We start from the raw sequence: 26669 nt of genomic DNA, 5'->3' as shown, positions 1-26669 counted from the left end.
CTATGCGTTGCCCGTGATTTGCAATAGCACCCCAAACGCTGTGCGATGTTGCCGCCATTTCCGCTTGCCGAATCGCGGTAACATCGCGCAAACATCGCATGACGCTCAATAAGGTACAAGAGTTTCTTTGGGGCTTCATGCGTTGTTTGCGCGATGTTTTAACGCGATTCGGCAGGCGGAAATCGCTGCAACATCGCACAGTGTGAACGTAGCCTAAAGTTCACCGGTCACCAGAGACTGCCATCAGTACCGCCATGCACCATCGCCCGTCACCTGTCACCTGTCACCCATCGGTGACCATCGCCCGTCACCCCATCAATCACCGTCACCTGTCACCCCATCAGTCATCGTCACCTGTCACCCCATCAGTCATCGTCATCTGTCACCCTATCAATCATCGTCACTTGTCACCCCATCAGTGATCGTCACTTGTCACCCCATCAATCATCGTCACTTGTCACCCCGTCAGTGATTGTCATCTGTCACCCCATCAATCATCGTCACTTTTCACCTCATCAATCATCGTCATCTGTCATCTCATCAATCATCGTCACCTGTCACCCCATCAGTCATTGTCACCTGTCACCCCATCAGTCATCGTCACCTGTCACCCCATCAGTCATCGTCACCTGTCACCCCATCAGTCATCATCACCTGTCACCCCATCAGTCATCGTTACCTGTTTGCCATATACATGCAACCACTTACCGACCGCCTAACGACTATATGCGTCGGCCATTAAAAGCTAAATACTGGGGTTATGGCAGCAGATAGCTGCCATAACCCCGGTATTTTTTTAAACGGCGGGCGGTCGGCTTTCAGATAAGGGTGTTCCCAGTGGCGGATTCGCTGCGAAATTACCCTTACGGTGCAGGGGAAGAGGTGCCCCCCCTCCCGCCGCGTCCCAGACGTTTTCCCAGCTTACCGGACCCACCGGCAGCGGGGAAAACTATCCGGTCCCAGATCCTCAGAGACAGGAAGTCGAGTGAGGGCAAGATGGCCCTCACTCAACTCTATGGTCTTGGAGGACCGGAGCTACGTCAAAAGTCGTTGCCTAGCAACCGGTTTAAAGGGCCGTTTTTTTTTTTTTTCTTTCCTTTTTCAACAATTTTTTTTTTCTTTTTTAGTGTAGTTGTGAGGTGTGAGGTCTTTTTGACCCCAGATCTCACAATAAAGAGGACCTGTCATGCCTATTTCTATTACAAGGGATGTTTACATTCCTTGTAATAGGAATAAAAATGATCAAAACATTTTTTTTTTAAACTGTGTAAAAATAAAAAAATATTAAATAAAATAAATAGGAAAAAAAAAAAATTAAAGCGCCCTGTCCCCGTTAGCTCGCGCGCAGAAGCAAACGCATACGCAAGTCCCGCCCACATATGTAAACGGTGTTCAAACCATACATGTGAGGTATCTCCGCGATCGTTAGAGCGAGAGCAATAATTTGAGCCCTAGACCTCATCTGTAACTCTAAGCTGGTAACCTGCAGAAATTTTTAAAATGTTGCCTATGGGGATTTTTAAGTACCAATGTTTGGCGCCATTCTGTGAGCATGCGCAATTTTGAAGCATGACATGTTGGATATCTAATTACTCGGCGTAACATTATCTTTCACATTATGGAAAAAAATTGGGCTAAATTTACTGTTTTCTTATTTTTTAGTTCAAAAAATTTAATTTTTTTCAAAAAAATTGCATTTGGAAGACTGCTGCGCAAATATGGTGTGATGAAAGTTATTGCAATGATCTCCATTTTATTCTCTAGGGTCTCTGCTAAAAAAAAATATATAATATTTGGGGGTTCTAAGTAGTTTTCTAGCAAAAAAAATAATTTTAGCTTGTAAACACCAAGTGTCAAAAATAGGCCCAGTCTTAAAGTGGATAAATGGACAACTTTGTGAAAAGGCTACTTGGATGTTAGGCGTCTGTATGTGGCTAGGCTGTGTAAAAGTGTTACACATGTGGTATCGCCATACTCAGGAGGCATAGCAGAATGTATTTTGGGGTGCAATTTTTGCTATGTACATGCTATGTGTTAGAAATATTGCATAAATGGACAGCTTTGTATAAAAAAAATGTGTTTTCATTTTCTTTCCACAGTTTCCAAAAACTTGTGGAAAAAAATGACAAGTTCAAAAGACTCATTATGCCTCAAAAATTATACGTTGGGCTGTTTGCTTTCCAAAATGGGGTCATTTTATGGGGGTTTCCATTGTCCTGGTGCTCCAGGGCCTTCAAAAGTGCGATAGGTTGTCAGGAAATTATATGTGTAATTTGTGCTCCTAGAATGCCGGACGGTGCTACTTGGATGTTAGGCCTCTGTATGTGGCTAGGCTGTGAAAAAGTCTCACACATGTGGTATCGCCATACTCAGGAGGAGTATTAGAATGTGTTTTGGGTGTAGTTGCAAGTATACATATGCTGTGTGAGAGAAATAACCTGTTAATACGTCAATTTGTAAAAAAAAAAAAAAAAAAATCTTCATTTTGCAAAGAGTTGTGGGAAAAAATCACAACTTCAAAAAACTCACCATGCCAATACCTTGGAATGTCTACTTTCCAAAAAGGGGTCATTTGGGGGGTATTTGTACTTTCCTGACTTTTTAGTGTCTCAAGAAATGAGATAGGCCTTCAGTACATCAGGTGTGATCAAGTGTGATCAATTTTCAATGAATAGCACTATAGCTTGTGGACTCTATAACTTTCACAAAGACCAAATAATATATACTTATTTGGGTTATTTTTACCAAAGATAAGTAGCAGTATAAATTTTGGCCAAAATTTGTGAAGAAAAATTACTCATTTGCTAAATTTTATGACAGAAACAAAGAAAAATGCGTTTTTTCACAATATTTTCAGTCTTTTTTTATTTATAGTACAAAAAATAAAAAACCCAGTAGTGATTAAATACCATCAAAAGAAAGCTCTATTTGTGTGAAAAAAGGACACAAATTTTTTATGGGTACAGTGTTGCATGACTGAGTAATTGTCATTCAAAGTGTGAGAGCGCTGAAAGCTGAAAATCAGTCTGGGCAGGAAGGGGGTGAAAGTGCACTGTAGGCAAGTGGTTAAAGATTGGAGTACAGTGAACTCACTGTCGTGTTCAAGAAACCAGTTTGAGATGATTTGAGCTTTGTGACATGGTGCATTATTCTGCTGGAAGTTGCCATCAGAAGATGGGTACACTGTAGTCATAAAGAGATGGACATGGTCGGCAACAATTCTTAGGTAGGTCATGGTGTTTAACCACTTCCCGCCCGCCCTATAGGCAAAGGACAGCGGAAAGGTGGTTACATTATCCTGACGGGACGTCATATAATGGCGGCAGGATAATGCGATCTGACACACCGCATCTCCGATCTCGGTAAAGAGCCTACTGACGTAGGCTCTTTACCATGTGACCAGCTGTGTCCAATAACAGCTGGTCACATAGTAAATAGGAAGTGCCGTTGATCGGCTTTCCTCAGTTTGTGCCTGACAGGCACGAGTTGAGGAGACGATCTGCGGCTCTCCTGACAGGGGGGGGGGGGTCTGCACTGGTAATCAGAGCATTGATTACCAGTGCAGACCATTAGGGGGGGGTGCCACTAGAACCACCAGGGTTGCCCACCCATGACCCCAGGGATGCCCACCATGGCCACCAGGGATGGCAATCAGGGCTCAGGGAGCCCACCAGTGCCCTCCCCATCAGTGCTATCCGCCAGTGCCCTCCCCATGAGTGCTGCCCACCAGTGCCCATCATTGCCTTCTATCAGTGCTGCCCACCAGTGCCCATTATTGCCCACCAGTGCCGCCTATCAGTGCCCATCAGTGCTGCCCATCAGTGCCGATCAGTACCACCTATGAGTGCCGCCTATCAGTGCCCATCAATGCCACCTATCAGTGCCACCTATCAGTGCCCACCAATGCTGCATATCAGTGCTACCTATCAGTGCCACATATCAGTGCCCATCAGTGCCGCATATCAGTGCTGCCTATCAGTGCCACCCCATCAGTGCCTCCTCATCAGTGCCTGTCAGTGCGGCCTTATCAGTGCTTATCAGTGCAGGAAAAAACATATCTATTTACAAAATGTTATAACATAAACAAAACAACTTTTTTTTTTTCAAACTTTTCGGTCTTTTTTTATTTGTTTAGCAAAAAAAAAAAAAAAAACCTTGCGGTGATCAAATACCACCAAAAAAAATCTCTATATGTGGGGAAAAATTACATAAATTTGGTTTAGGTACAGTGTTGCATGACCGCGCAATTGTCATTCAAAATTAAACAGCGCTAAAATCTATAAATTGGCCTGTGCAGGAAGGGGGTGAAAGTGCCCGGTATTGAAGTGGTTAAACAATGCTCAATTGGTACTAAGGGGCCCAAAGTGTGCCAAGAAAAACTCCCCCACACGATTACTCCACCACTACCAGCCTGAACCGTTGATACAAGGGAGGATGGTTCCATGCTTTCATGTTGTTTACACCAGATTCTGACCCTACCATCTGAATGTCACAGCTGAAATCAAGACTCATCAGACCAGGCAACATTTTTCCAATCTTCTATTGTCCATACTTGGTGAGCCTGTATGAATTTTAGCCTCAGTTTCCTGTACTTAGCTGACAGGAGTGGCATCCGCTGTGGTCTTCCGCTGCTGTAGCCCATCTGCTTCAAGGTTCGACGTGTTGTGCTTTCAGAGATGGTATTCTAAATACCTTGGTTGTAATGAGTGGTTATTAGAGTTACTGTTGCCTTTCTATCATCTTGAACCAGTCTGCCCAATTCCCCCTCAACAACAACAAGGCATTTTCATCCACACAACTGCTGCTCACTAGATATTTTCTCTGTTTGGGACAATTCTCTGTAAACCCTAGAGATGGTTGTGCGTGAAAATCCCAGTAGATCAGCAGTTTTTGAAAAACCCAGACCAGCCCATATGGCACCAACAACCATGCCATGTTCAAATTCACCTAAATCCCCTTTCTTTCTAATTCTAATGCTCAGCTTGAATTTTAGCAAATTGCCTTCACCAAGCCTAGATGCCTAAATGCATTGAATTGCTGCCATGTGATTGGCTGTTTAGCAATTTGTGTTACCAACAAATTGAACAGGTGTACCGAATAAAGTGGCAAGTGAGTGTATGTAATATATGTGACATGTACCTGATGGGGAAATTGCATATTACATATTTCCTTATTTAAAAGAAGATTTTCCCCCTTAATGGCCAGGCCATTTTTTGCCATTCGGCACTGCATTAATTTAACTGACAATTGCGCAGACGTGCGATGCTGAACCCAGATAAAATTGATGTCCTTTTTTTCTCACAAATAGAGCTTTCTTTTGGTGGTATTTAAACACCTGTGTGATTGTTATTTTTTGGGCTATAAACAAAAAAAGAGGGACAATTCTGAAAAAAGAACAATATTTTTCACTTTCTGCTATATAACGTTCCCAAAAAAAAAAAAAAAAAATTAAAAAATCTAATTTTTTTCATCATTTTAGGCCAATTTGTATTCTGCTATATATTTTTGGTAAAAAAATCCCAATAAGCATATTATGATTGGTTTGCACAAAAGTTATCGAGTCTACAAACTAGGGGAAATATTTATGTTATTTTTATTTATTCATTTTTTTACTAGTAATGGCGGTGATCAGTGATTTTCAGCGGGACTTCGACATTGAGGCAGACAGATTGGACCCCTGACTGACATTTTTGGGGGAACCAGTGACATTACTACAGTAATCAGTGCTAAAAGAATGCACTGTTACTGTAATAATGACACTGGCAGGGAAGGGGTTAACCCAGGGGTGATCAAAGGGTTAAGTGTGAGCCTAGGGGGTGTTTTCTAACTGTGGGGGGATGAGCTTCTTGTGAAATCAATACAGAGACCTGTGTTCCTAAATAGGAGGAACACGGGAGCTCTGCATTGATTCCAGAGAGAACAACTGTCTACGACTGCAGACTGCCGTTCTCTCTTCATGGGAAGCGATCGCGGGTGCCCGGCGATAATCGCAGCCGCTGGCCCCATGGATCGGTTCCCCTCTGCTGAGTGGGTGCGGGCGTGCCCCCAGGAGCACTCCCCAGACCGCCGTACAGGTACAGCAATTCGCAGGAACCCACCAACCTGCCGCCGTATAACTGCAGCAGGTGGTCGGCAAGTGGGTAAAAATGTGGCCCACTAATGCATTCTGTCTCATGTCAGAGCTGCGTTATGCATGTGTCTAGGGTCACCTGTGTGTCATGACAATTATAAATTGTAGGGTCTTATGGTGGAAACAGTATTTTTAGTTAAGTATTCTTGTTATATTTCCTTTATCTGTCATTATCTATAATTGATGTTATACTTATAAGTATTTGTGTGAGCTCGCTTTGCACATATCAAATGAAAACCCTAAAAAAACAAACTATCACGTGACTGTGATACAACAAATGGCGCCAAGGATGAGATTTGAGTTGTGTAAACAAGAGATACAAAAAATGATGCAGAATTGTGCTAGATTGTTTGTGCTGGGTTTGATGTTGTGTTTTTGTATTATAAGCCATAGCACATTCAGAAAGCGTATAAAATGTATTAGATAACTTAGCTGGCTTAATTGAGATGCCTGTAGGTGATCAGGTGCAAGCCATTCCGAGTTGGCTTGCGATTTTGTTTTAGTTTGATAAATTGAGTGAGAGACTGATATACAGTGCCTTGCGAAAGTATTCGGCCCCCTTGAACTTTGCGACCTTTTGCCACATTTCAGGCTTCAAACATAAAGATATAAAACTGTAATTTTTTGTGAAGAATCAACAACAAGTGGGACACAATCATGAAGTGGAACGAAATTTATTGGATATTTCAAACTTTTTTAACAAATAAAAAACTGAAAAAATGGACGTGCAAAATTATTCAGCCCCCTTAAGTTGATACTTTGTAGCGCCACCTTTTGCTGTGATTACAGCTGTAAGTCGCTTGGGGTATGTCTCTATCAGTTTTGCACATCGAGAGACTGAAATTTTTGCCCATTACTCCTTGCAAAACAGCTCGAGCTCAGTGAGGTTTGATGGAGAGGGTTTGTAAACAGCAGTTTTCAGTTCTTTCCACAGATTCTCGATTGGATTCAGGTCTGGACTTTGACTTGGCCATTCTAACACCTGGATATGTTTATTTGTGAACCATTCCATTGTAGATTTTGCTTTATGTTTTGGATCATTGTCTTGTTGGAAGACAAATCTCCGTCCCAGTCTCAGGTCTTTTGCAGACTCCATCAGGTTTTCTTCCAAAATGGTCCTGTATTTGGCTCCATCCATCTTCCCATCAATTTTAAATCAATTTTAACCATCTTCCCTGTCCCTGCTGAAGAAAAGCAGGCCAAAACCATGATGCTGCCACCACCATGTTTGACAGTGGGGATGGTGTGTTCAGGGTGATGAGCTGTGTTGCTTTTACGCCAAACATAACGTTTTGCATACTCAAGTTTCAGAACAATTAGCTTTTTTAAGTTTGAAAACCATGAGCTGATTCTCAGATTGTTACTGCAGTAATGTAAGATATGTGTGTATGTCCGAACCTAAACATGTTTTGTTTGTAGATAGCGAATGTTGAGGACATGGTACTTGTATGAAGTAATGATGAATGTATGTTTTTTTTGTCCGTGTTAAATGTGACAATGTTACCTGAATTAGGATAGATAGCTTTAGATAGAAAACCATTGTATGTTTAATTGAGAAATCAATTTGTTGCAGAGATGGCTGCAGTCTGTGCATGTCTATGTCTATGTGTCTGTGTGACTTTCCAGATTCCCTCTCCTCCCTTCACATGTTTTGTGTAAGAGAAGAGAGAAATAAGGAGACAACTGCAGAAATTCCCCCCTCTTAACACCCTCTAAAAGATTTTGCCTGCGTTAAGAAAGGACATTTTTGACCATCCAAGAAATGTATATAATGTGTACGTTTAATTGTAGGGGATGTGTGAAATTTTATAAAGCAAAGGAAATGTTTAAATACTTTTGTAAAAATAAAACCTTAGTTGAAATTGTTAGTTTTTGTTATGTAACTCTAGGATTAAATTTAAACAAAGAAAAGAAAATAGATGATTGTGGCCAACACCCTTTAAATTTCTGAAAAGCAGCCATGATTATTATTTTAGTTCTCAATTCTAGCCTACTGGGCGTGGAAAGGGAGAAGGCTCCACCCACCAATAAAAACGGTGTGTGTTTCTTTAGTACCAGTCAGATGAACAAGATAGCTGACTATTAAAGACAAGTTTTGTTGAATGTATCACCAAGCAAAGAGTAGCAGCATAAGATAGGACAATAGCGAATGATCACTGAAGATGTATATCTACTTTATATTGTCCTTATTGATGATTGTAATTGTAACAAGGTTTCCAGGCATTGGGCCTGATGTGGGTCAGCCATTGTTACCGGTTACCTCTCCAGCCCATGTGAGCTGCGACCCTGGGTGTGAGAACTGAGGCATTGACAACTCCGGCATCTTTGTTTTGGGGTTTTATTATAGATAAGGGGATGGGAGAAGGGAATGAGTGGGATACTCCTTAGGCGCAACTAAATACACTTGGGACTTTATCCAGGAAAAATGTCTGTTAATGCTGCCTTGACGCCAGCTGACGCTAGCCAATGCTCACTGACTCTCAGAACACACCGTAACTTGAAAGAAGTGCTGAATCCTTGACTTTAAGTCCAGAAGATCCAGGACTGTGGATTATAGAACTACTGACACTGCGGTACTGCAAAGTCACTGGCTATTTCCCCCCCAGCCTTGCACTGGCTTGAGGTAGTTTGTTGTAGGTTCCTGTATGGCTGCAACTCTCAACTGACACTCTGTACAATTCAGGGCCCAAACTGCAGGTGCCCCCTTTAACTTTGAACTCTTCGGGGTTCACTGACTCTGTACCCCCTCAGTAACTTCAGGGTCCTCAACCTAGGTACCCCCTTTCCTCAGTTAGCTGACACTGGATCCTAGAACCTCTTCTGGAGTGGTCCCCTCTGACTCTAGGCAGACCCCCAGGGGCAATCCTCAGTACTCACGACCTGTGTAGGCTTTCCTGGAACTGGACCCCTCTCGCTCTCCGCAGGTTTTCAGCACTCTCTGGATTCCCAGGTGCCACCCCGAGACATCGGCTTCCTAAGACAGGAGGGGAGACAGCCGTTCTCTCCCTCCTGGGACTCTGCTCCCGCAAAAAACACTGAGTCATGCGCCCCCTTCAGACTTATACCCTCCCGAGACAGAACCTTGGGGGACCCCAATGGTAAGAGGAGTTGCAGGGGAGTAAGTGGAATTGTAAGTGACACTGAAGGTGCGGTGAGCTAGGTAAGATCAGAACCAATGGAGAGCACAGTCACGGAGACCAAGCAAACTGAGTTTTTTGAGAAGGAGGGAGTGGTCAACAGTATCAAAGGCAGCAGAGAGGTCCAAGAGTAAGAGTACTGAGTAGTGACCATTGGTTTTAGCTGTTAGTAAGTCATTTGCAAGTTTTAGGAGAGAAGTTTCTGTGGAGTGCTGCCGGCGAAATCCAGACTGAAGGGGATCAAGAAGGTTATTCTCAATGAGGGGCTTGCTCAGGCGCTTGTAGACTAAATGTTCAAGGAGTTTGGAAGCAAAAGGGAGTAAGGAGATGGGTCTTAAGTTATTAGGATTGGTGGGGTCTAATGAGGCTTTCTTTGGTATGGGAGTGACTAGCACATGTTTTAGAGAGTTGGGGAAGATGCCAGTGGAGAGGGAGAGGTTGAAGATATGAGTTAAAGAGTATAGGATAGATCCAGAGGGTGACCGTAGTATTTGAGAAGGAACAGGGTCCAGGGGGCAAGATGTTAGGTGGGCATTAGAAATAATTTTAGTGACTTCCTCTACAGTAGTTGGATTAAACAAGGGAAATATTGATTGTGCAGGAGGACAAGGTGTGTAAGGTGAGGGAGATATCTGTAGTGTAAAGATCTCTTCACGAATTGTATCAATCTTATTTTTGAAGTGATTGGCAATCTCTTGGGCAGTGAGTAAGTTGTGGGTGGAAGTAATGGAGGATGAAGTTGAGTGTTGAAGGTAGAAAAGAGTTGACGGGGACTGTGTGAGAGGGTGTTAAAGAGAGTGATAAAATAGGTCTGTTTGGCAGTGTGGAGGCAGGAACTCTATTTTTGGAGGGCAGATTTATATTGAAATACTGAAATCTTGCTGTGACTTACGCTACAGACGCTCAAGAGCGCGACTACGTTTTTTGAGGCTTCTGGTATTATCTGTCTGCCAGGGCTGTAGCGGTCTGATTCTGTGCGTAGTGAGGGGGGCCAAGGCATCCAGGGTAGATGACAGTGAACTGTTGTAGACAGAAGTGGCCATGTTGGGGCAGGAAAGGGATGAGATTGTGTTGAAGAGACAATCTGTAGCAGAAAAAAGAAGTGAAGGGTTAAGATGGCAAAGGTTTCTACAGGTAATTGTTGGAAGGTAAGGAGGAGGACAAGGAGAGACTGAAACAAATGAGTTGGTGATCAGAGAGAGGGAATGGAATGTTGGAGAGGTTGCAAGGAGTGCATAGGTAAGAGAACATGAGGTCAAGGCTGTTGCCATTAGAGTGAGTAGAAGCATGTCCATTGTTTTAGGTTAAAGGGGAGGTTAAGTTCAAAAGTTTAGAAGTAGCAGGAGTGTTAAGATTAACAGGGATGTTGAAGTCTCCAAGAATGATTGTGGGAATTTCAGAAGAGAGAAAGTAGGGTAGCCAGGCAGAGAAGTCATCAAGGAAGCCTGATACCGGTCCAGGAGGCCGATAAATCACAGCAATTCTCAACGAAACTGGAGAAAATAGACGAATCATTGAGCTTCAAACGAGGAGAGGGACAGAGAGGGGGGTGGATCAGGAACCTGAAAAATGCTTTGAGGGGAAAACAGAATTCCAACCCCACCTCTTTTCCGTCCACTAGGCCTGGGAGAGTGAGTCCACAGGAGGCCACCATGGGAGAGGGCAGCAGGAGAAGGAGAGTCAGATTCTTGAAGCCAGGTCTTAGTAATTGCAAGCAGGTTAAAGGTGTTTGTGATAAATAGGTCATGGACAGAGGTGAGTTTGTTGCAAACAGAGTGGGCATTCCAGAGGGTTCAGGAGAAGGGGAGGTTGGCTCTAGGCAGAAAAGGAATAGAAACCAGATTGTGTGGATTTCGGCTGGTGTCAGAGGATAGGGGGTGACGGGTATGTTGGCCAAAGCTAAATTATGGGGGTCAAGGATTTGGGGAAATATCTCCAGAGGTTAGGAGAAGCAGAAGGGTGAGGGAGGTGATATAAGAATATGATTTATGAGGGGGGACACAGTGTCCTAGAGGTTTTATTGGTGTGTGGGTTCAGAATCAGAAGGAGTTGATGAGTGCGGTATAAAGGTGAGGATAGGAGTGAGGGTGATATATACAAGCTGTAGGGTGGAGAAGAGGGGTAAAGGAGAGAAAGTTTTAGGAGAGAGGATGCAAACATGAGAAGGAGAATTAGGGATTGCATAATACAGGGTGGTGAGATTGAGAAGTAGACTGAATGTGAGATGGAAAAGTTGTATAGAGACTCAGGTCACCTGTAGTCTGTTTGTTGGTTTGCAGTAGTATGCTTTGGATGTTCGATTTGTGCATTCGCTGAAGTGCTGAGCCGAAGTGTAATACTTAAGCCCCGTACACACGCGTCGAAAATTGGCAGGGAATTTTCGGCCAATGTCCGATCTGCCGATTTTCGGCTTGTTAGTATGATGCTTCCGACAACCAACTCCGACTTTTCGGCCGAAAAAAATCTGGTGTGCAGACTATAACATTTTTGTCCGCCGTCAACACAACGGCCAATGTTCGTGCAGTCAGTACAGATTTCGACAGGGAAAAATCTGATGAGCAAGTCTGGGCATGCTCAGTGAAGAAAAAACACAAAGAAAACAAACCAACACGTGACATCACTTCTAATGGGCCATACACACTATAAGATTTTCTGAAGACTTTTTCCTTTAGACTTACCAAAACCATATAATATGAGGTCAAACCTAAACACTTTCAATTTGTATGCAATCAGGCAGGCCCTTGTACTACATAGAAAAGGTAAATCTGAAGGAAATCTAACCACAAAAGTTGGATAGTGTGTATCTAGCTTAAAGTAGAATTTTGTTGGCCGAGAAAATTCGTGTGCAGTCTAGGCACATTCCAACCAACAATACACAACTTGGACAAAAGTCGGACGATCGGTCGGTCGATAATCGTTGCGTGTGTACGAGGCTTTAATCCAATATTAATACTTTATCCAAGATAGTAGTTGCCAATGCAATCCCTGCCTGTGCGACCCCTGCCTGTGGTATATTCTACCATAATCATTGAAGTGGAACTGTAACAGAATCCACAGGATGTCCACAGTACAGGGAGAGAACGGGTGATCCTAAAAGTTAAAGGTCTACATACAACTGGCACCTGCTTTGAAGTTAATTTTTCTACATGAGTAATAGTTTTAAATTACACAGAATAAAGTACACAGAATATGGAAATGCAATTATTTTTGTAAATATAAATGGATAAATACCTTTTTTCATCAAAGATAAAGAGAAGGATACCTATGCGCTGCTAAGCGGGTAAAAGATGAGAGGGAAAATATGGATAAAGATGACGGACTCAAAACGAATATAGAAGGAAATAAGCAGCCAATTCTGTATTTATCACGAAATACAAATAAATAGTAAAGGAAGGGGTGAATCAGCGCTAATCCTTTAGAATGGTGAAGAAACCAATCAAGACGAATAAATAAATAGATAAAGATTTCAAATAATCAATAACACACAGAAAGGTTTGGAAACTATTAAAGTGCAGGAAATGTTGAGTGATGATGAATAATATAAAATCAATAAAAATATACAACATCCAATAATCAATTCCTCCAATAAATAAATAAAGATATCAAATAACCAATAACACACAAAATAGTGTGGGAAACTATTAAAGTGCAGGAAATGTTGCGTGATGATAAATAGTAAAAATCAATGAAAAAATATATAACATCAATATAAAGTAGTGTGGCAAACTATAAAAGTGCGGAAGAATATTGTGTGATGATGGCGAAGATGAGAACGTGACAAATATAGAAGGAAATAAGCAGCCAATTCTGTATTTATCACAAAATACAAATAAATCGTAAGGGAAGGGGTGAATCAGCGCTAATCCTTTAGAACTTACATTGTGCGGCTGCTGAACTGTCTCTGCCTAACTGTAAGTGTCTACATGTTTTTTTACCTAATAAACTTGATATACTTCACCATGGGAGCCCCCATTCTATCTCTTTGAGCATTACTGGATAAGTGCACAGAGATCTACCTTACAAAGCGAAGTCCTTACCAAGTGGCCAGCGAGGTGCTGAACCCCCCTCCCCCACCCAAGCCATTAGGAGAAAAGGAAGAACCCATTGCCTGGATCTGTGAACCAACAGCAGTATATACAGTATAAAAAACGCCTTCATTGGTGTAAAGTGAGGTGAGCAGCCATTGCACCTGTTTTTGGATTCGTTAGCTCGCTCACTGGTGCACTATACCACTGTGGATCTCACAATAAGAAAAGTCACCAAGTTTATATGTCAAGATATCACCACTAAAGCCACGCTTTATTCAGAATATTTTTCAGCTGCTCTTGGACAATTTTCTAGTTTAGCAGCATCACTCCGTTTTGTTCACAAGGATAATTTATTTAATTACTGAATTTATTATATATTGTGCACTTGATTTATTGCTTTATATTTGATCCCACACTTAGTGTGGCCACTTATCCCCACTTATAGGCACTATCACTTTATTTGTCATGTTCTCATCTTCACCATCATCACGCAATATTCTTCAGCACTTTTATAGTTTTCCACACTACTTTATATTGATTGTTGGATGTTATATATTTTCATTGATTTTTACAATTTATCATCACGCGACATTTCCCGCACTTTTATAGTTTCCCACAATATTTTGTGTGCTATTGATTATTTGATATCTTTATTTATTTATGGGATGAATTGATTATTGGATGTTGTATATTTTCATTGATTTTTATACTATTCATCATCACTTAACATTTCCCGCACTTTAATAGTTTCCCACACCTTTCTGTTATTGATTTTTTGACATTTTATCTATTTATTTATTCATTTGGATTTTTTCACCATTCTAAAGGATTAGCGCTGATTCACCCCTTCCCTTACCTTTTTCATCAGCTGTATATAGCTAATAGAGCAATCTTGTGACTTGTATCGGTGTGTTCTGGTAGCTTGTAGGAGGAGGTTTCATTTCTCCTGCGATTATCCTATCAGGCTTTAGGACCCTTGATTCTCTGTCTGAACATGTCTGGACAGTGCTGATTGGCCCTGTGCTGATCACATGTACCCTCCCAGGAAAGAAAACTCTCTAGCAATACACATAAAACTGGGCAGCCTGATTTTATAGACTCTGTAAACTCTGTAAATATTATGTAGCGGGCATCCTCCCATTTACAATTGTTCATTAGTAGACTGTATAACATTTTGAAGGCATTCGGCTCCATCTAGTGGCCAAATTGCCACACTGCAGCTTGTTGATTTTCATCAGAAGTTTCTAGTGGCCAAACTGCCACACTGCATCTTGGTGATTTTCATCAGATACTACGATACCCACAATTCAGTTGGAATACCAGGGTGCATTGCTTCACCGCACAGCCTTTTGGGGGAGGCTTTATAAAGGAAGGGAGGAGCCAGGCTCTGTCTCTTGTCTCCTCACAGAACATATAGAAGGAAGCAAGTGCTGTGGGCTGATGCTGCGGACTAGGCCTGAAGCCTGGGCCTGGGCCTGGGCCTGGGCCTGAAGTGACTGAGTGGAAGCATTTCATCTTCAGTAAAGGAGCCTTCCCAGAGAAACCATTGATGCTCTGCAGAGACTGGTGTTGCCCACATCTAACCACAAGCGCGGCTGGTGATAGAAATCGGAAGTGGAGAGCTCCTGAAGAAAGAGGCCGTTTGGTGAGCAGGGCACATGCCCAAATCTGATTCTCGCTTGGAAGAAAGTAACTTTAGCCGGTGCTAACTATACTGCAGATAGTACGCAGTACACTCAGCGGCTTAGTGCACCTTCCAGGAGACTAAGCATTTAAACACAAGTACATAAGGTGTCAGGGGCCTATATATGCACCACTAAGAAGATTCATACGCCCAATTACGCAGTAACATTGCGGGTGATTGTAACCTTTTTTTTCTCACCCTTTTTGACTATATATCCTTACTTTTGGATTACAAATAGCTTGTGCACCAATGATTGCTAGCGAAGATTCCAAACCAAAAGGAAGGAACTGTGTGTGGGATTCAAATAGGTTCTGCCTACCTGATACAAGAGACTAGACGCGTGTAAAGTATAGCCTGAATTGGGTAAAAGAAAGCTTATGAGTTATCTTTTAGTTGCATAAGGATACAAAAATAGCTATCTTAATCATATTGTTTATTATTGTGTCAATAACTTTATCTTTCTTAGTTGACTCTTGTGACGTCTTTTGGAGTCAACTTGTACTTTAACTCTCAGTAAAGCTACTTTGGTTAAGCAAAAGTCTGTGTGTTGCACCTTGTGTCACCCAGAGGGACTGCGGCTGGAGAAAGGTAATAAGTTATTATTACTTATTGGGGTGATATATCCTGAATTGTATATTAAAAAAGAATAGCGCGCAAATGCAAAAGAAATTACTACCAAATCTGAAGAGAGTCCATAAATAATTGGGGGTTTGGTCCCACCATATGGCCATATCGTGCTCAAGCCCACTACTGCGTCAAAGTACCCCATTATCAGTGGGTCCTACACTATCCATGAAAAAGAGATGAATCCAGCCCTTCTAACCCTTGGAGATAACACTCCTTGCTGGGAAAAATGTGCAAATGCACTACAGGGGACTCCTCCCATATCCACTTGATGGTGGACACTGATTGAGTACAGGTGTATGTGGGGGGTGGGGAGGGCTGCTCAACCTCGATAGTCTGGTCAGACCTAATACATAATAAACAGGCAAAAAATTTGGGGGAGCATACCCATGTATTTCCAAAGCTGCTGCAGCTATGAACCAAAAGACATGTATATTAAAAAAGAATAGCGCGCAAATGCAAAAGAAATTACTACCAAATCTGAAGAGAGTCCATAAATAAGAATGGGGGTTTGGTCCCACCATATGGCCATATCGTGCTCAAGCCCACTACTGTGTCAAAGTACCCCATTATCAGTGGGTCCTACACTATCCATGAAAAAGAGATGAATCCAGCCCTTCTAACCCTTGGAGATAACACTCCTTGCTGGGAAAAATGTGCAAATGCGCTACAGGGGACTCCTCCTATATCCACTTGATGGTGGACACTGATTGAGTACAGGTGTATGTGGGGGGTAGGGAGGGCTGCTCAACCTCGATAGTCTGGTCAGACCTAATACATAATAAACAGGCAAAAAATTTGGGGGAGCATACCCATGTATTTCCAAAGCTGCTGCAGCTATGAACCAAAAGACATGTATATTAAAAAAGAATAGCGCGCAAATGCAAAAGAAATTACTACCAAATCTGAAGAGAGTCCATAAATAAGAATGGGGGTTTGGTCCCACCATATGGCCATATCGTGCTCAAGCCCACTACTGCGTCAAAGTACCCCATTATCAGTGGGTCCTACACTATCCATGAAAAAGAGATGAATCCAGCCCTTCTAACCCTTGGAGATAACACTCCTTGCTGGGAAAAATGTGCAAATGCACTACAGGGGACTCCTCCCATATCCACTTGATGGTGGACACTGATTGAGTACAGGTGTATGTGGGGGGTGGGGAGGGCTGCTCAACCTCGATAGTCTGGTCAGACCTAATACATAATAAACAGGCAAAAAAATTACTTTGACGCAGTAGTGGGCTTGAGCACGATATGGCCATATGGTGGGACCAAACCCCCATTCTTATTTATGGACTCTCTTCAGATTTGGTAGTAATTTCTTTTGCATTTGCGCGCTATTCTTTTTTAATATACATGTCTTTTGGTTCATAGCTGCAGCAGCTTTGGAAATACATGGGTATGCTCCCCCAAATTTTTTGCCTGTTTATTATGTATTAGGTCTGACCAGACTATCGAGGTTGAGCAGCCCTCCCCACCCCCCACATACACCTGTACTCAATCAGTGTCCACCATCAAGTGGATATGGGAGGAGTCCCCTGTAGTGCATTTGCACATTTTTCCCAGCAAGGAGTGTTATCTCCAAGGGTTAGAAGGGCTGGATTCATCTCTTTTTCATGGATAGTGTAGGACCCACTGATAATGGGGTACTTTGACGCAGTAGTGGGCTTGAGCACGATATGGCCATATGGTGGGACCAAACCCCCATTCTTATTTATGGACTCTCTTCAGATTTGGTAGTAATTTCTTTTGCATTTGCGCGCTATTCTTTTTTAATATACATGTCTTTTGGTTCATAGCTGCAGCAGCTTTGGAAATACATGGGTATGCTCCCCCAAATTTTTTGCCTGTTTATTATGTATTAGGTCTGACCAGACTATCGAGGTTGAGCAGCCCTCCCCACCCCCCACATACACCTGTACTCAATCAGTGTCCACCATCAAGTGGATATGGGAGGAGTCCCCTGTAGTGCATTTGCACATTTTTCCCAGCAAGGAGTGTTATCTCCAAGGGTTAGAAGGGCTGGATTCATCTCTTTTTCATGGATCGTGTAGGACCCACTGATAATGGGGTACTTTGACGCAGTAGTGGGCTTGAGCACGATATGGCCATATGGTGGGACCAAACCCCCATTCTTATTTATGGACTCTCTTCAGATTTGGTAGTAATTTCTTTTGCATTTGCGCGCTATTCTTTTTTAATATACATGTCTTTTGGTTCATAGCTGCAGCAGCTTTGGAAATACATGTGTATGCTCCCCCAAATTTTTTGCCTGTTTAATATCCTGAATTGTGTTCTCCTGTAGCCATTTGGTATTATAGTCCCATTTCGTGTCAGTTGTGCCTAGGGAGGGTTCGAGCCAATTTCAGGGGTTGGTAGGCAGGACGTAGAACCAATAATCTAATCAGCAGCTCCTGCGGGGGTGGTGCTACACGTGGGGGCTCGTCCGGGATTTCTACAGTCCTGCAACAGTCCCTCTCAGTGACAAAATCCCTGTTCGCACAGAAATGGACCCTGCCGCTGCAGCCCGGTGGTGCAGAGAAGAAAATGTCCTTATCGGCCATGGTCTGGTGATTGGACTCAAAGGAGAGAACTGGACAGAGGAACAACTACTCTCAGTTCTGAGAACATACTCCAAGGACAGGAAACTTTGGGTGATGGACATGAGGACAGATACCACCAATCAACACACCTACGCACTGTGTGAATGGAAGAAGGGGCTCCCAGATCACTTCAAGGACACCAGCATAAAAACTATAGATCAAGTAGAGTTATTCCTGATACATCCAGAAGGTTCAGAGGAAGACCCTATACCCATTACTACAGGGGGACTGAGCACAGAAGAAAGTGCCAAAAAGGAGGGATTCAGTGCACCACCTTTGACTACCCTTAACTCAGAACTATGCGCTGTCCTGGGGGAAATAGTAGCCAAATGTAACAAGGATCCTCCAAACTATCTGATGACTGGATACAGGAAGCTCAGGACTTTTTCTGGGAAGCAACCTGTACCTTCAGTGGAAGATGGATTCGAGGAGTGGCTAGATAACGCTACTCAGGCCTTGGAGGAGTGGGAGATACCAGAACAGCATAAGAAGCAGCGAATCACAGAGAGTTTGAAGGGGCCTGCATTGGAGGCCGTACGCAACCTCAAGCTAAGCAAGAAGGATTGTACTGCACAAGACTATCTGGATATTCTACAAGATGTGTTTGGCCGGACAGAAAAGGTTACTGAACTTCTTTACCGACTGGAGCACTGTTACCAGAAGGAAGGAGAAAAACTGTCTGAATTCATAGGGCGTCTGGATAGGATCCTACATCAGATTCTGTTAAAAAAAGGGTTGGATCCCCGGAAGGTGGATGAGACTCGAGCACAACAGGTGCTGAGGGGAGCTCAACCTCTAGACCCTATTGCTATACTGTTGCGAACTCGCCAGGACGGTGGCATCCTGGAGTACCCTGATCTGATCAGGATGGTCCGGGAAGAAGAGGTCATGTTGGATAACAAAAGGAAGAGCCAAGAACGGGAAACAACCGCCCGAGTTAGTGTGATAAGTGCGGAAGAAGGCGACTTACAAGTTGAGCTCTTAAAGACTCAGGTGTCACAGCTAATAGAAATGGTATCCATCCTGAACAGTCAGGCATCTGCTCTATCTAATAGAAACACAGAAGAGAAGCCTGCTTTAACACCCTAGTTCCAGTGTTGAACCAGAACAGAAACCTAGGAGGCCGATAACCTGTTTCAATTGCGGAGGGGTAGGGCATGTCAGAGGAGTATGTCCCAGTCCAGAGGAGGCTGCCTCCAAACACCGAAAGCCGGCGGAAAAACTTCAGAGGGCTCCGGGGAAGGAGTCAACCAGGCGTTCAACAGTTTTAATGGACTCCAAGAGATCCCTTAAATTCAAGAGCCACAGTCAGGGAGTAAAGCCCTCTTTAAATGCCTCTCATTCCATGACTTGGGCCAATAAGAGGCGGGAAATCAATGCACACCAGGCCCAGGAGGAGATGAGGCCCAGTAGAAACTCAAAAAGGAAAGGAGTACGGGTGCAGGTAGCTGAGCCCGGCAGAAGGGCTTCTCCAAAAGAATTTCCTGTCAAGCTAGTGGGGCCTTCCCCTGTAGTCTCAATCCAAGTGGAAGGGATTTATACAAAGGCTTTACTGGACACAGGAGCCCAGGTGACTCTCCTGTATAGGGATTTCTACGATAGACACCTCAAACATCTGCCCCTGCAGAGGCTGGAAGAACTGGAGATATGGGGTATTGGAACACAAAGTTTTCCCTATGACGGGTATTTGCCAATCAAGTTAACTTTTGACCCCTCCTTGGCCAGGAAAGCCGAAACCTTCGATACTTTAGCAGTGGTATGCCCTCGCCCACCAGGGGCCAACAAGAGTTCCCTCATTATAGGGACCAACACTGACTTAGTCAGGCGATTGCTGACACAACTAGTCCAGGGACAGGATGCCCCAACTCTGAAAGTTCATCCCATGTTAAGGCAGGCCTATCAACGTCTAGGACTGGAACAGAAGGCCCCTGCCGAAGGAGTTGGAAAGATCTGGAAGCTGGATAAAACAGAGAAGGTGTTGCAGCCGGGAGAGGTGACCTGCTTGAGGGCTTCTGTCAAGCTCACTTGGAAGCAGCCAGGCCCTTTCATGGTTCTTGAATCAGGCCCATCGGAGGCACAGAAAGGGATAGAAGTGATCCCCGAAGTGATCCCATTGAAGGCATTACAGAAAAGTCATGGGAAGGTTTTGGTGAGTGTCAGAAATACTGCTACTACTCCGGTGAAGGTGCCGGTCAGGGTGCTATTGGGCCAGGTGAACCCGGCCACCCCAGTTGCCCCATCGGATTTGAAGAGGGAAGACGGGGGCGAAATCACCATAGAGGAGCTCTGCTCTGGAAATACGGCCCTCCCACCGGAATGGAAGAAGAGAGCCAGGGCCCAACTGATTCGATGGAAAGAAATATTCTCTAGAGATGAATTTGATGTGGGGTGTGCAAAGAGTGCCACCCATAATATCCGCCTACATGAAGATAAACACTTTCGGGAGAGAGTCCGACGGGTTCCCTTGGGTGACTTAGAAGATCTACGGAGCAGTTGGGGGAACTCAAGAGAACAGGGATTATTCGAGAATCCAGAAGCCCGTACGCTTCTCCAATAGTGGTAGTCCGGAAGAAAACTGGGTCCCTGAGGCTCTGTATCGACTACCGAACGATGAACAGAAGGACTATTCCAGACCAGTATACCACCCCCCGGATTGAAGACGCTTTACAAAGTTTGTCAGGGGCCAAGTGGTTCAGTGTGATGGACTTGAAGAGCGGATACTACCAGATCCCCATGAACCCTGAGGATAGGGAGAAGACAGCCTTCATCACCCCCGTGGGGTTCTTTGAGTTTAACCGCATGCCTCAAGGGTTGTCAGGAGCCCCAGCCACCTTCCAAAGACTGATGGAGAGAACTGTTGGAGATATGAACCTGATAGAGGTACTGGTATACTTGGACGATATTATTGTGTTCGGCAGAACCCTAGAAGAGCATGAAGAGAGGTTGGAAAAGGTCCTAAAGAGGTTATATGAAGAAGGCCTGAAACTTTCTCCGGAGAAGTGCCAGTTTTACCAGTCCTCGGTCCATTACCTGGGTCACATTGTGTCTGCAGAAGGAGTGTCCACCGACCCAGAGAAGCTGGTTGCTGTTACTTCCTGGCCGAGGCCCACAAATGTGACTGAGCTCCGATCATTCCTGGGTTTCTGCTCCTATTACAGGAGATTTGTGGAAGGGTTTGCCAAAATTGCCCGACCCCTCAATGAATTACTCAGAACCGAAGGGGAAGATGATGTTCCAGAACCAGTCAAACCAGTGAAACCCGCCATGGGGCCTAGAAAGCCTAAGGAATCTATTCAGGATCAGTGGACCTCGAAATGTGAGGAAGCCTTCATTCAGTTAAAGAAGAGCCTGACCACTGCCCCTGTGTTGGCCTACGCAGACCCCTCAAAACCCTACGAACTACATGTCAATGCCAGCAGAGATGGGCTAGGTGGGGTGTTGTACCAGGAGCATGATGGTCACCTGCGGCCCGTTGCTTATGTGAGCAGAAGACTGATACCTTCCGAGAGGAATTACCCCACACACAAACTCGAATTTCTGGCCTTGAAGTGGGCTGTAGTAGACAAACTGAGAGATTACTTATATGGAGCAGAATTCATAGTCAAAACGGATAATAATCCACTTACCTACCTGCTGACCACTGCCAAACTGGACGCTACAGGACATAGGTGGTTAGCCGCTCTCTCTAGCTTTATGTTCAGTTTAAAATACCGACCAGGAGTTGGGAATAGGGATGCAGACGCCCTCTCCAGAAGGTCTCATGCCCCCAACGATCCTACTGAAGAATGGGCCCACTTGACCTCGGAGGGAGTGCGCGCCCTATGTCAGGGAACGGAATTTCGATCCAGTGGAGGAGCAAGAGCCGAAGAGATTGGGGTCTTAGCTGCTGGAGTACCCAGGTGTTATTGCAGGGTGACCCAGGTTGAAGAAGAAGGTTTGCCTAGGCTATCAAAAGGGGACTTGAGGAAGGAACAGTTAAAAGACCCTTTGGGGAAACTTTTGCTGAAGGCCATGGAGACTCAGCGCCCTGAGCTGCTTCTAACAGACTCCCCTCGGGAAGCCCGATTGTTGTATAAAGAATGGGACCGGCTACAGATACGCCAAGGGGTGGTCTACCGAAGGGGCCCCTCTGATGATCTGGAAGAGAAGTGGCAACTGTTCCTACCAGCTAAATTCAGGGAAGGAGTCTTGGCTGCTCTCCATGACAATCATGGTCATCTGGGGCCTGAAAGGACTTTCCAACTTGTGAGAGACAGGTTTTACTGGCCCTGTATGCGGGGTGAAGTTGAAGGATACTGTCGTTCTTGTGCTCGCTGCATCCAGAGGAAAACTTTGCCACGTCAAGCAGCCCCAATGGGCCATCTGCAAAGTCAGGGGCCTATGGAACTGGTGTGCATTGATTTCCTTTGCCTGGAGCCTGACTTGAGTGGTCAAGGGAATGTCCTTGTGGTAACAGATCATTTCACCAGATACGCCCAGGCGTTTCCAACAAAAGACCAGAAAGCCACAACAGTGGCCAAAGTATTGGTGGAAAAGTTCTTTGTGCACTATGGTTTACCGCAACGCCTCCATTCAGATCAGGGAAGAGACTTTGAAAGCCGGCTGATTAAGAAGTTGCTAGACTTGTTAGGCATCCAAAAGACTAGGACTACTCCCTACCACCCACAAGGCCTCAGCCTGAACGGTTTAACCGGACTCTTTTGAACATGTTGGGGACCCTGAGCTCAGAAAAGAAACAGCACTGGAGTAAACATGTAGCTGCCATCGTACATGCCTACAATAGTACTGTCAGTGATGTTACAGGATACTCCCCATACCGATTAATGTTCGGGCGGGAGGCTCGGCTGCCAGTGGACTTGGCTTTCGGCATATCACCTGATCACACCTCAGCAGCATCTCACAAGGGGTATGTGGACCGGTTGAGGAAGAGCCTAAAAACGGCCTACGAAAAAGCCCAAGTCTCATCTGATCAACGGGGGCTGAGAAATAAAAGAAACTTTGACCTGAAAGTTAGGATCCAGGATTTGCAGCCAGGGGATAAAGTGTTGTTGAGGAAATTGGGTATCCCTGGGAAACACAAGTTGGCTGACCGTTGGAAATCCCAGCCCTATGTCATCTGTAAGCAGCTGCCAAACCTTCCTGTGTATCAGATTAGGCCGGAAGGGAGAGTGGGCCCACTGAAGACTTGGCATAGGAACCACCTATTACCTCTCTCAGAAGCAGTTCGCCTACCTCCTGACCCAGTCTCACATGAAGTCCCTTCAACGTCTCAAGGGCACAGGCCAGTTACCAGATCTCAAACAGCATTTCCAGATGTGAGGGATGGAGATTCTCCTATTGAAGATCTGGAAGATGAAGAGGAGGTACCTGATTGGATGTGGTCATCTCAGTTACCAGAACCCACTACTGCGTACCTGTCTTCATCCGAACTGGTTGAAAGCGGAACCCTTCGGGCAGAAGCTCCTGAATTTGTGACTTTCCACATGCTTACAGAAGAAGTAGCTGATGGTGAAGATCCTGAGGAGGAGGTTGCACTTTTCTCTGAAGAGGAATTAACTGCTTCTGAAACCCCAGAGTCCAATGCGTTGGGACAAGAGGAGGAAGCTCTTGAAGAATCCCCAGGAGCGGCTGGTTCCAGCACTTCTAAGATTGTGACTCCCAAAGAAAAGAGGGAAAGAAGAGTCATTCACCCACCCAAAAGACTAACTTACGACCAATTGGGGAAATGCTCGGAAGAAGCTGTCCTTACTTCTAAGAGAACTCTTGATCAGCCTAGTTCTTCCACTGCAGATTTAGTGGAGGACAACCCTAGCTCACCCCCAGGCACATCTGTACAAGCCACTCAAGTGTTGGGGGTTTGTGAACAGAACCACCTTCCCTCCCCCAACAATTGGTGGGAGGTTCCGCTGTCGGCCCTGTGTTTTAATGTGCAGTTGTTGGGTTTGAACTCTGCTTCTGATAAGGGACATGGTTTACCGTTGTGCATGAGTTAATTGTTTTTTTTCCAACGTATGTGACAGGATACATACTGTCGTTATCTTTGGGGACCAAAGTTTCTAAAGTGGGGGGAGTGTGTAGCGGGCATCCTCCCATTTACAATTGTTCATTAGTAGACTGTATAACATTTTGAAGGAACTCGGCTCCATCTAGTGGCCAAACTGCCACACTGCAGCTTGTTGATTTTCATCAGAAGTTTCTAGTGGCCAAACTGCCACACTGCAGCTTGTTGATTTTCATCAGATACTACGATACCCACAATTCAGTTGGAATACCAGGGTGCATTGCTTCACCGCACAGCCTTTTGGGGGAGGCTTTATAAAGGAAGGGAGGAGCCAGGCTCTGTCTCTTGTCTCCTCACAGAACATATAGAAGGAAGCAAGTGCTGTGGGCTGATGCTGCGGACTAGGCCTGAAGCCTGGGCCTGAAGTGACTGAGTGGAAGCATTTCATCTTCAGTAAAGGAGCCTTCCCAGAGAACCCATTGATACTCTGCAGAGACTGGTGTTGCCCACATCTAACCACAAGCGCGGCTGGTGATAGAAATCGGAGGTGGAGAGCTCCTGAAGAAGAGGCCGTTTGGTGAGCAGGGCACATGCCCAAATCTGATTCTCGCTTGGAAGAAAGTAACTTTAGCCGGTGCTAACTATACTGCAGATAGTACGCAGTACACTCAGCGGCTTAGTGCACCTTCCAGGAGACTAAGCATTTAAACACAAGTACATAAGGTGTCAGGGGCCTATATATGCACCACTAAGAAGATTCATACGCCCAATTACGCAGTAACATTGCGGGTGATTGTAACCTTTTTTTTCTCACCCTTTTTGACTATATATCCTTACTTTTGGATTACAAATAGCTTGTGCACCAACGATTGCTAGCGAAGATTCCAAACCAAAAGGAAGGAACTGTGTGTGGGATTCAAATAGGTTCTGCCTACCTGATACAAGAGACTAGACGCGTGTAAAGTATAGCCTGAATTGGGTAAAAGAAAGCTTATGAGTTATCTTTTAGTTGCATAAGGATACAAAAATAGCTATCTTAATCATATTGTTTATTATTGTGTCAATAACTTTATCTTTCTTAGTTGACTCTTGTGATGTCTTTTGGAGTCAACTTGTACTTTAACTCTCAGTAAAGCTACTTTGGTTAAGCAAAAGTCTGTGTGTTGCACCTTGTGTCACCCAGAGGGACTGCGGCTGGAGAAAGGTAATAAGTTATTATTACTTATTGGGGTGATATATCCTGAATTGTGTTCTCCTGTAGCCATTTGGTATTATAGTCCCATTTCGTGTCAGTTGTGCCTAGGGAGGGTTCGAGCCAATTTCAGGGGTTGGTAGGCAGGACGTAGACCCAATAATCTAATCGGCAGCTCCTGCGGGGGTGGTGCTACAATTAGATTATTTTTTGGAGTCTGTGGAAGAAGGAGATGATCAGAGCAGACAGGATCGAACAGCCTTTTTACACAATGCAGAGGATTAACCCCTTAGGATCCACACTAAGGGGTATAACAAGCATGCTTTAATGCAGTGCTGTATTTTGGCCTAGGCCAACAAGGCTCAGGCCTAGGGCGGTACTTCAAAGGGGGGCAAAATAGCCGCCCCCACCTCTACCTTAGACTCTATTGGCCACTGATTGCTAGAGCCACCTGGCGTCTAGCAACCAGTGGCGTCACGGTCGTGACTCCCTGGCCCTGCCCATAATTCAAAGTGGAGGAGGATTCAACTTCCTCCTCCTTCACACCTAGTGCTTGTGGGGCCCAAAGAGTCCCGCCAGTCCGGTGATGGCGGGGTGCAGGGCAATGGGGCAAAATCGGCCAATCCGATGCCGACAGCAGTGGCTGCTGCTGAGCTGCGGCATCTTCACACAGAGAGCGGGCAGCTGGCCGGCCCTTGAGGCTGGCTAGAACCGAGAATCGAGGAGGGAGAAGACCTCCACTGCCACGGCCCCAACCTGTCCTGAGCAGCATCCCTGGCGCCTCCCAGAGCCTGCATTCCTTCTCAAACCTACTCTCCGCTTCCAGCTAGGACATCAACAGGAAGACAGGCTGACCGAGGGCCCAGAGGACAAGGACGGGCGGGAGGTAGGTGCATCACACACACCTACCCACAGATAGGGGGGCACGGGAGGGACTGCAGGCAGGACGAGGGGGTCCCCTCCCTCTCTCTCCCACCCTCTCTCCCTCTCTCTCACACCCCCCTCACTCTCTCCCAACCACCCCCCTCTCTCTTTCCCCCAGCCACCCACCCTCTCTCTCGCTCTCTTTCTCTCGCCCCCTCTCTCTCTCTCCATTCCCCCCTCTCTCTCACCCACCCCCCTCTCCCCATTCCCTCTCTCTCCCCCTTCCCCCCTCCCTCTCACTCACCCCCTCTCTCTCATCCCCCCATCTCTCTCCCACCCCCTCTCTCTCTCCCCCCACCCTCTCTCTCTCACCATCCTTTCCCTCTCCCTCTCACCCCTCTCCC

This window comes from Pelophylax lessonae (genome assembly GCF_965119305.1).
Source record: "Pelophylax lessonae genome assembly, chromosome: 3".
NCBI lineage: Eukaryota > Metazoa > Chordata > Amphibia > Anura > Ranidae > Pelophylax > Pelophylax lessonae.
This window is presented reverse-complemented; position numbering follows the sequence as displayed.